The 8,790-nt window shown below is 37.8% G+C and overlaps 1 non-coding gene across 1 annotated transcript; it reads left to right on the top strand.

The window, feature by feature from the left end:
- Positions 1-7,325: 7,325 nt before the first annotated feature.
- On the top strand, positions 7,326-7,432 carry LOC126033030 (U6 spliceosomal RNA). Its single transcript, XR_007504186.1, has one exon. It is a non-coding gene; the product is annotated as a U6 spliceosomal RNA (small nuclear RNA).
- Positions 7,433-8,790: the final 1,358 nt, after the last annotated feature.

Genomic DNA, 8,790 nt, shown 5'->3' with positions numbered 1-8,790 from the left:
CCCAGCATCCCATATGGTCCCCCGAACCTTCTGGGGGTGATTTCTGAGTATAGAGCCAGGAGTAACCCCTGAGTGCTGCTGGGTGTGACACAAAAACCAAAAAGAAAAAAAATCAGCCATATAAGTTGTAATCAATTTCATCCAAGCTTTTGTTTTAGTTAATAATTTTTTTCTCCTCTCATAAATTTATGCTCTGGTGAGTCCTTGCCTGCACTAGCCCTATGTACCTAAAATATTATTGTGAAAGATTTGTAATCCACTTTGATTAAAATAATAAAAAAATTCCAGATAAATCAAGAAAAATTACTCAAGCATTTATGAAAATAATATCTTAAATAATGACTTAGGAGTAGAAAATACCCCTTAACCCATAGGATTTTGTACTAATGGAAATAAAAACAATACTAATATACTTATACTTCTTTATTAGAGTATTGAGTAATCAAGTACAGTGTAAAGATGCAGTCTTATTTTGAATTTTTTCTGAGATTTAGGCATCAATAACAGGATTTACATACTCAGTAAACTATGCTGTATATAGACAGGTTATATGTACTTGGTTAAACTTATGGAACACCTAAAAAGTAGATTTACATGAAAACCCTCCAACACTGATGCACCAGCCCAGTCTTTTTTTAACTTATTTTTACTGTATTTATTTATTCTTCTTTTCTCTTCTCTCTTATTTATTGTTTCCCTTCTTTCTCTCCTATATCTTAGACAATTATCTATCTTTTCTTAATTATTTCTTAAGAGCTCAGACCCAGCCTATGAGGGTCAGACCTCCATCATCAACTTAAGAACAGACCTCTAATTTCTTTCTTTATGTGGGCATGAGTTTGTAGACAGTGGACTCCTCTCTGAGTGCCAAACCCAAAATGTAAACAATCCACGCCTAAAGTATATGGCCCCACTTATATGTTATCCATCCTCTCCCCTTCAGGAATCCTTCTATCCTTCCATCCCCCAATCCTGAGCCATTATCCTTCCTTATTTAATCCTCTCTACCCCCAGTTCTTAGCCCAAAAGCTACTGAGACCAACCTTCCTCCCCAATAGACCACCATCCAGCTCCCTAACCATAAGGACACCCTCTCAGTCCCACATCTTGTGCCTCAGCAAGAAATTACAACCATCATTGCTGCTGACTCAAGCTTTGTGGCCCCTCTTTTCACCCTCCCAATTGTGGACTATTGCATGCTACCGATTCAGAACCAGAGGGACCTCCAGCTCAAGGACGCTACCTGCTCCCTTATGGCTGAAAATCATTTCTCAAACTCAAAAAGACATGATGTGTGATGAAAATGTACTTGAATTTCACACACACACACACACACACACACACACACACACACACACAAGAATATCTCAAAAGACTTAAAGGGGATACCTATTTATCATTTATATGTTTAATACCTCCATAATAATACCTTCGAGTCTGTTTATTTCAAAATGTAAGTTAGCCTCCTTTTATTTTTGTTTGTTTTGTTTGTATTTTTTGTTTCCTTTGGGTCACACCCGGCAGCACTCAGGGGTTACTCCTGCCTCTGCGCTTGAAGGTTGCTCTGGCAGGCTCAGAGGATGGGGGGGGTTCATGTGGGATGCCAGGAGTCAAACCACCGTCCATCCTGGATCAGCTGGTTGCAAGCAGATGTCCTGTCACTGCTATATCTCCAACCCCATAAGTTAGCCTCTTAACTAGCTGTTTTCTTTAATTTCTTTTTTAAATCTATTTTTATTTATTTTCACTATTATACAAAATATACAGATGTCTTTCTTTTCCCTTTTTAATTTCATCTGTTTTTGGTGCTCTGCTTGGTATGAAAGCCTACTAGAAAAATTCTTGCCTGGGATAAAAGCTCAGGTGAAAACCAGGCCCGGAGAAAGTGTAGCCTGTCATTCTTTTTTTTTTTTTTTTTTTGGTCACACCCGGCGGTGCTCAGGGGTTACTCCTGGCTGTCTGCTCAGAAATAGCTTCCTGGAAGGCACGGAGGACCATATGGGACACCGGGATTCGAACCAACCACCTTTTGTCCTGGATAGGATGCTTGCAAGGCAAACGCCGCTGTGCTATCTCTCTGGGCCCTAGCCTGTCATTCTTACCTTCAAATGCACCGGCAATATAATTTGGCATAGGCACTTTAAATAAGGGGAAATATTATGTACAGAAACAAGCTCTGATCTAGGGATAAGAGCCTTTATATTTTATAAGACAATGCCTTCCTTCCTGAGAATGTGTCATGTGGTCCCAACTTAGACTCCATGTGATTGGACAGCTACTGTCCAACCCACAACCCCATACCCCAGTCGCAGAAACAACACAAGTCCCAGCAACAACATCAGGAAACAAATTCCTCCCTGGGAAACACCTAATACCGCCCTGGCACCAACCTGCACCAGTTATGATATGGCATTCTGACATGAGGACATGGAAACAACTTGATCTAAGAGAGGGTTGCCATATCTCATCACCTAACAGTATGATGAAACCAGAAGATATATCAGCCTTTGCTCTATGCAAAATCCAAAATTGCCAAATACCGGAGACTGACTTAGACAAACAAGGTTCGGCCAGAACCTATTGTGGGACCAATGAAAAAGGTCCTAGCTTAGGCCATGCTCTAGGATTCCTATAAAAACCAAGGTTTCTAATGTCAGCAGCCTGACTTTGACAACTGCGACTGAGTAGAACTTCTGGAACTGCACTGAAAGACCCTATCCAAGGCACTGTCCAAAGATCTGAGCAAAAACCAAGACCACTAATTGCAGAAGACCGATTACAACAATAATGATGGGACAGAACCTCTAGAACCGTAAAGAAAATCTCTCTCCTAGCCTTCCACCTATGACCTACACAAATACCAAGATCTCTAGCTACAGAGGCCTGATGTTATCATCCACAACTGAGTGGAGTTTCCTGGCACTATAAAAGGAATTCGAGATGTGAAAATGAATGTGTATAGAGCCTGTAGTAGTTCCCATCGCTGTATGCTTCAAGGGTGGAGAAACCCTGTATCTTTTAGGCCATGGAAATATCTTCTCCAATTTCCCCAATACTTACTATGCCTATTAGTGAGAGGGAGAGGGAGAGGGAGAGAGAGGGAGAGAGAGGAGAGAGAGAGAGGGAGAGAGAGGGAGAGGGAGAGAGAGAGAGAGGAGAGAGAGAGAGAGAGAGGAGAGAGAGAGAGGAAGAGAGAGACAGAGAGAGAGACAGAGACAGACAGAGATAGACACAGAGACAGACACAGAGACACAGAGAGAGAAGAAAAGAAGGAGGAGGAGGAGGAAGACGAGGAGGAGGAACAAACCTTTTTGTTGCTGGTTTAGGTTTTTTGTTGGTATTTATTTCTTTTTTCTTTTTCTGTATGTATGGGTGTCTGTATTTTTTTCTTGTTCTTTTGTATTTTTTTTGCTTCTTTTGTAGTTGCTGGTTTTGTTTTTGTTTGTTCTTTCTTTGCTATTTTATTTGTATTTTTGTTGTTACGACTTTGTTGGTTTTCTTTTTTTCTTTTTCTCTTGTGTTGTTTTGTTATCTTTTCCCCCATTTTCCCTTTTCTTCTTCTAAATTCATATTTATAACACCTAGCGATTCCTTCTAGGTTTTTTTCTTCTTCCCTTTTTAATTTCTGATACTTCCAACATAACCACATTACTAAAATCATATTGCTTAGCCTCATAATTTGAAGGGGAAAATGTATGGCACCCAGACTAGACAGTCATATTAACATTTAGTGGAAATGAAAAATGATCAGAATTGAACATCAAACCCAAAGTCAACGACAACAGAATCGAAAGCCAATCTACAACAAGCTGTACAAGTGAGGAATAGTTACATTCTGGGGTGGGGGGGGGGTCAAGGAAGGAGAAGTGGGACACATGCTTGGAAAAGGGATGGAGGGAGGACAACATTGGTGGTGGGAATTCCCCTTATTCATGATCATTGTGTACCTTAAATATTACTGTGAAAGATTTATAACTCACTTTGGCTACAATAAAAGTTAAAAATAAGTTAAAAAAAAATAAAGACCCTAGCCTAGGCTTCGGCCTAGGATTTGTACAATAACCAAGATCTCTAATTACAGATGTCTGATTTTGACAGCTGTGACTAAGCAGAACTTCTGGAACCATAAAGAAAGACTCTCTTAGGCTTCATCCTAGGATCTGTACAAAAACCAATTACAGAAGACTGATTACAACAACAGGTATGGAACAGAACTTCTAGAACCATAAAGATATACTCTATCCTATGACCTGTTTAAATATCAAAATCTCTAGTTACAGAGGCCTGATTTTATCATCCACACTAAACAGAAAGTTTTTGGCAACATAAAAAACCTTTGTGTGTGAAAATGAGCATGTACAGAGTCTGCAGTTATTCCCATGACAATATGCTTCAAGGGCGGAGAATCCCTGTATCTCTTAGGGCAAGGAATTTCTTTTTTAGTTTCCCTGACACTTATTGTGCTTATGTAAAAAAAGAAGAAGAAGAAGAAGAAGAGAGAAGAGAGAAGAAAGAAGAAGAAGAAGAAGAAGAGAAGAAGAAGAAGAGAAGAAGAAGAAGAAGAAGAAGAGAGAAGAAGAAGAAGAAGAAGAAGAAGAAGAAGAAGAAGAAGAAGAAGAAGAAGAAGAAGAAGAAGAAGAAGAAGAAGAAGAAGAAGAAGAAGAAGAAGAAGAAGAAGAAGAAGAAGCACAAAACCTTGCCACATAAGCCCTCCTTCCTTTTTTTTTTTATTCTTGTAGGTTTTTGTTGTTGGTTTTTGTTGTTCTCGCTGTTGTGCTTTCTTATAGTTGCTGGTTTTGGTTTTCTGTTTGTTTAGTTTTTTTTGGTTGTTTGTTATGTTTTTCATCATTTTTTCTTTTCTTCTTTTAAATTGATATTTAAAACATCTAGACCGACTCCTCCCAGTATTTATTTTCTTTATTTTACCAACAGAATCACATACTTCGAATCATCTTGTTCTGCCTCATAAATTGAGAGAGAAAAAAAGGATGGTACCAACACCAGTCGTATGAACATTGAGTGACAATAAAAAAAATGAACAAACATAAATACCAAACCCAAAGTCAACACAACAAAATCAATCTACAAGCTATACACAGAGAGAACCAGTTACACTAACAGTCCAGGGGGGCAAAGAAGGGAATTATGGGATGCATGCTAGGAATATGGGTGGAGGGAAGACAACACTAGTGGTGGGAATGGCCCTGATTTATTGTCACTGTGTACCTTAAATAGTACTGTGAAAGATTCATAATTCATTTTCATCACAATAAAATTTATTAAAAGTGTTTTGTTTTGTTTTTTTGGCATAAGCTATATTCATCCTGGCTCTGTGCTCAGATATCACTCTTGGTAGGACTCAGAAATCTGTATACTAACTCTATGTTAAATTAAGAAGCTTCTAATTCTCAAAGGATACAAAGACCAGGACAGGAAATCAAACACAGGTCTTCCTTACACAGGGCGAACATATTGCTTATTGTACAACAAATCCTAATATTTAAAGTTTTGAAATCTCTTTCTTCTTTCAGACTGTGAAAATATTTTTTGGTTTATGTTTATTTTGGGATCACACCTAGCAATGCTCGGGACTTACTCATAGCTCTCTGCTCAGGATTCACTCCTTGTGGGTGTGGGGGACCAAATGGGATTCCAGGGATTGAACCCAGGTAGGTTGTGTGCAGGCAAATGTCATACTCACTATTCTTTTACTCCAACTCGTATATATGAAAATTCTAGGTGGCATCTCTTTTCAACAGAAGTTCAATCATCTACATTAAAAAATTTTCTATGTATAGCCACCTTCAGCAACTGTGTGAGGATCAACTTCTGGATCACTTTCTTTTTTTTTCTTTCATTTTTTGGGTCACACCCATTTGATGCTCAGGGGTTACTCCTGGCGCCACCTCGCCGACCCCAACTTCTGGATCACTTTCTACAGCTTCTATGACAGCACTTACTCTTTCACTTTGGACTTCTATAACAAGGATGGCTTGTTTTCATTTGTGTTTTGTTTCACTCCAGGAGTCATTCCAGCTAGGCCTTGGTGGACCATACCCGGTGCTGAGGAACAAACCAGGGACAGCTGAGTGCTGCACAGCAAGTGCACTAGTCCTTCAGCCCCATGGCTTCTTTCCTTAAACCTCATGAAACAAGTTTTATTATATTATAACTTTTATTCTGAAGCTTTCTTTCTGCTTCCAATTTTCATAGAAGTAAAGGAAATTAGAACTTGGTTGGCTCTGAATTGTGCTTTGGCTAAAGCAAATGTTGTTTCTAATTTGACCTATTAAGCTACTGAAATTTTCTCCATATTGGTAAAACCATATTTTACTTTATTATATGTTTTTTCTAGAGAGGATTTTTAATTTATTTTAAGAACCACCCCTTGGAAGGTATGTTAAAATCTGTCATGGGTAGGAGGAAGGCTCAAGGAGAGGCTCAAACAGAATTGGCTAATCTAGGTCCAGAACACAGAATTTATCAGTTACTGGTCACATTTTATGGGTAATCCTTGTTATTCCAAAGCGATTATAGGGGAAAATTATCAAATATCACTAAGGTAAGTAGAATGACATTGAAAAGTTTGAGATGTTATGAGAATTACCAAAATATACCACACAACAATTCAAATTCTATTAAACTCAATATCTATAAAGAAGCAAAGTATAATGAGGTATGCCTATAGAAATAATATATCATTTACTGTATGCTCATTGTTCCAAACTAAATATATGTACACACATACATATACATGTACATTTATACATGTATACAAGTGTGCAAACTCACGTGCCTTAGAAATGTATGAAAAAATTCCAATGATTACTTTCAGTATATATGGGGCAACTAATATGCCAGTATTAAATACAGACCTTATGCTAGTTAGTGGCTGTTTAAAAATAATCACGATCTAATTAGAAAGTTGCATCAAAGCAGACTCAACTATTATGAACATCTTAGCAAATCACGTTGTTATAATAAAGATTTTTAAATAATAATAATTACTTGAACCTAGATAGCCAGGCTTCAGAAATTGCATTTCAAGTCACTACTCACTACAACACTGACTCTTAAATATTACATTCCCAAATCCAGGCATTAAAAATTTTCCTTAAAATTATGATCTGGTGGCCAGTGAGGTGGCGCTAGAGGTAAGGTACCTGCCTTGCAAGTGCTAGCCAAGGAAGGACCTTGGTTTGATCCCCCAGCGTCCCATATGGTCCCCCCAAGCGAGGGGCAATTTCTGGGCGCTTAGCCAGGAGTAACCCTGAGCATCAAACAGGTGTGGCTGAAAAACCAAAAAAAAAAAAATGATGATCTGAGAGCTCACTTTGGCAGCACATATACTAAAATTGGAATGATACAGAGAAGATTAGCATGACCCCTGCACAAGGATGACACGCAAATTCGTGAAGCGTTCCATATTAAAAAAAAATGATGATCTGTGTAGTCAGAATAATAGTGCAACAGATAAGGCACTTACTTTGCATTTGGACAACCCAGATTTGATCTCTAGCACTCAGATATTCCCCAGAGTAAAGCCAGGAGTGATTCCCAAGTATAGAGCCAAAAATGAGCACTGAGCTTATCAATTAATTTAATTTAAAATCAATTAATTTAAAATGTTATCTTAGTCATAATTTTTATCATTAACTTTCAAGATGGAATATCTATATATTTAATAAAGAATGCAATGTATATATCTATTATTAATGTTTTTTCTTGGGAAGAAGTACACCTGGTAATGCTCAGGGCTTTCTCCAGCTCTGTGTTCAGGAATTATTTTTGGACTCTGGGAAACATATGTGGTGCTGGGGATCAAATCTGGGTCTGCCATATGCAAGGCACAAGACCTGTTGTACTATCCTTCTAGTACTATTCTTATTTTGAAATCTGTGCACATAACTTGCATTTTGATTTTTCCTGGCACTGGTGGTGGGAATGTCGCACTGGTGAAGGGGGGTGTTCTTTTCTTATAACTGAAACCGGACTATAAACATGTTTGTCATAATGATGCTTAAATGAAGATATTAATTAAAAATAATTAAATAAAATTCTAAAGTTTTCAGATTTTTCTGAGTGAAACATTTGATGCACTTACTGTCATTTCCTTTCCTACAAGAATAAATGTTCAGAGAAAAGATCTCAGAAACGGTTCTGCCCTTCCTCATCAGAGGCTAGCAAATGCATCCCAGCTATGCTGTAGCACTTGCAATTTTTAGCCAGGTGCAAATGGTAGTTAGAAAATAAGGCTCATATCCTTGGACATTTTTAATAGAAAAGTTATAGCAAAGTTGACACACTCATTTTACTTTAAAAACATTATGAAATGATCGGGGCCTGGAGCCAGGAAGTCTCAGGTGCATGGGTGGAGAAAAAGGACAGAACTAAATATTCAAGCCAAAATCAACAGCAATGGCATCAAGAGACCAAAATTCTAACAATTTAAACTTTAAGTGGTCTCTGGGAACATGGTGGAGGGAGGTCAGCATTGATGGTGGTATTGGTCCTTATTCATTGTATGTCTGAAACCCAACTCTGAGGATTATGTAAATCACAATTGCTTTCATAGAATTAAATCGAATTTTAAAAATCCACACAGTATCGTTTTATTTTAAGTGGAATAAAACACAAGCTATAAATACTAGAGTTTTCTTTTTCTTAATTTTTAATTATGAGAACAAAGATGCAAAGAAAGAGGACAAGGTAAATTTACAGTGGAAGGACAATCATCCATAAATAGAATTCTCAGAAGTCCCCTTGCTGATATCTTTACTTTGAATTTTC

This window comes from Suncus etruscus, chromosome 16 (assembly GCF_024139225.1).
Source record: "Suncus etruscus isolate mSunEtr1 chromosome 16, mSunEtr1.pri.cur, whole genome shotgun sequence".
Classification (NCBI taxonomy): Eukaryota; Metazoa; Chordata; class Mammalia; order Eulipotyphla; family Soricidae; genus Suncus; species Suncus etruscus.
The sequence above is the reverse complement of the archived record's forward strand: the minus strand, read 5'-3'. Positions and strand labels throughout refer to the sequence as shown.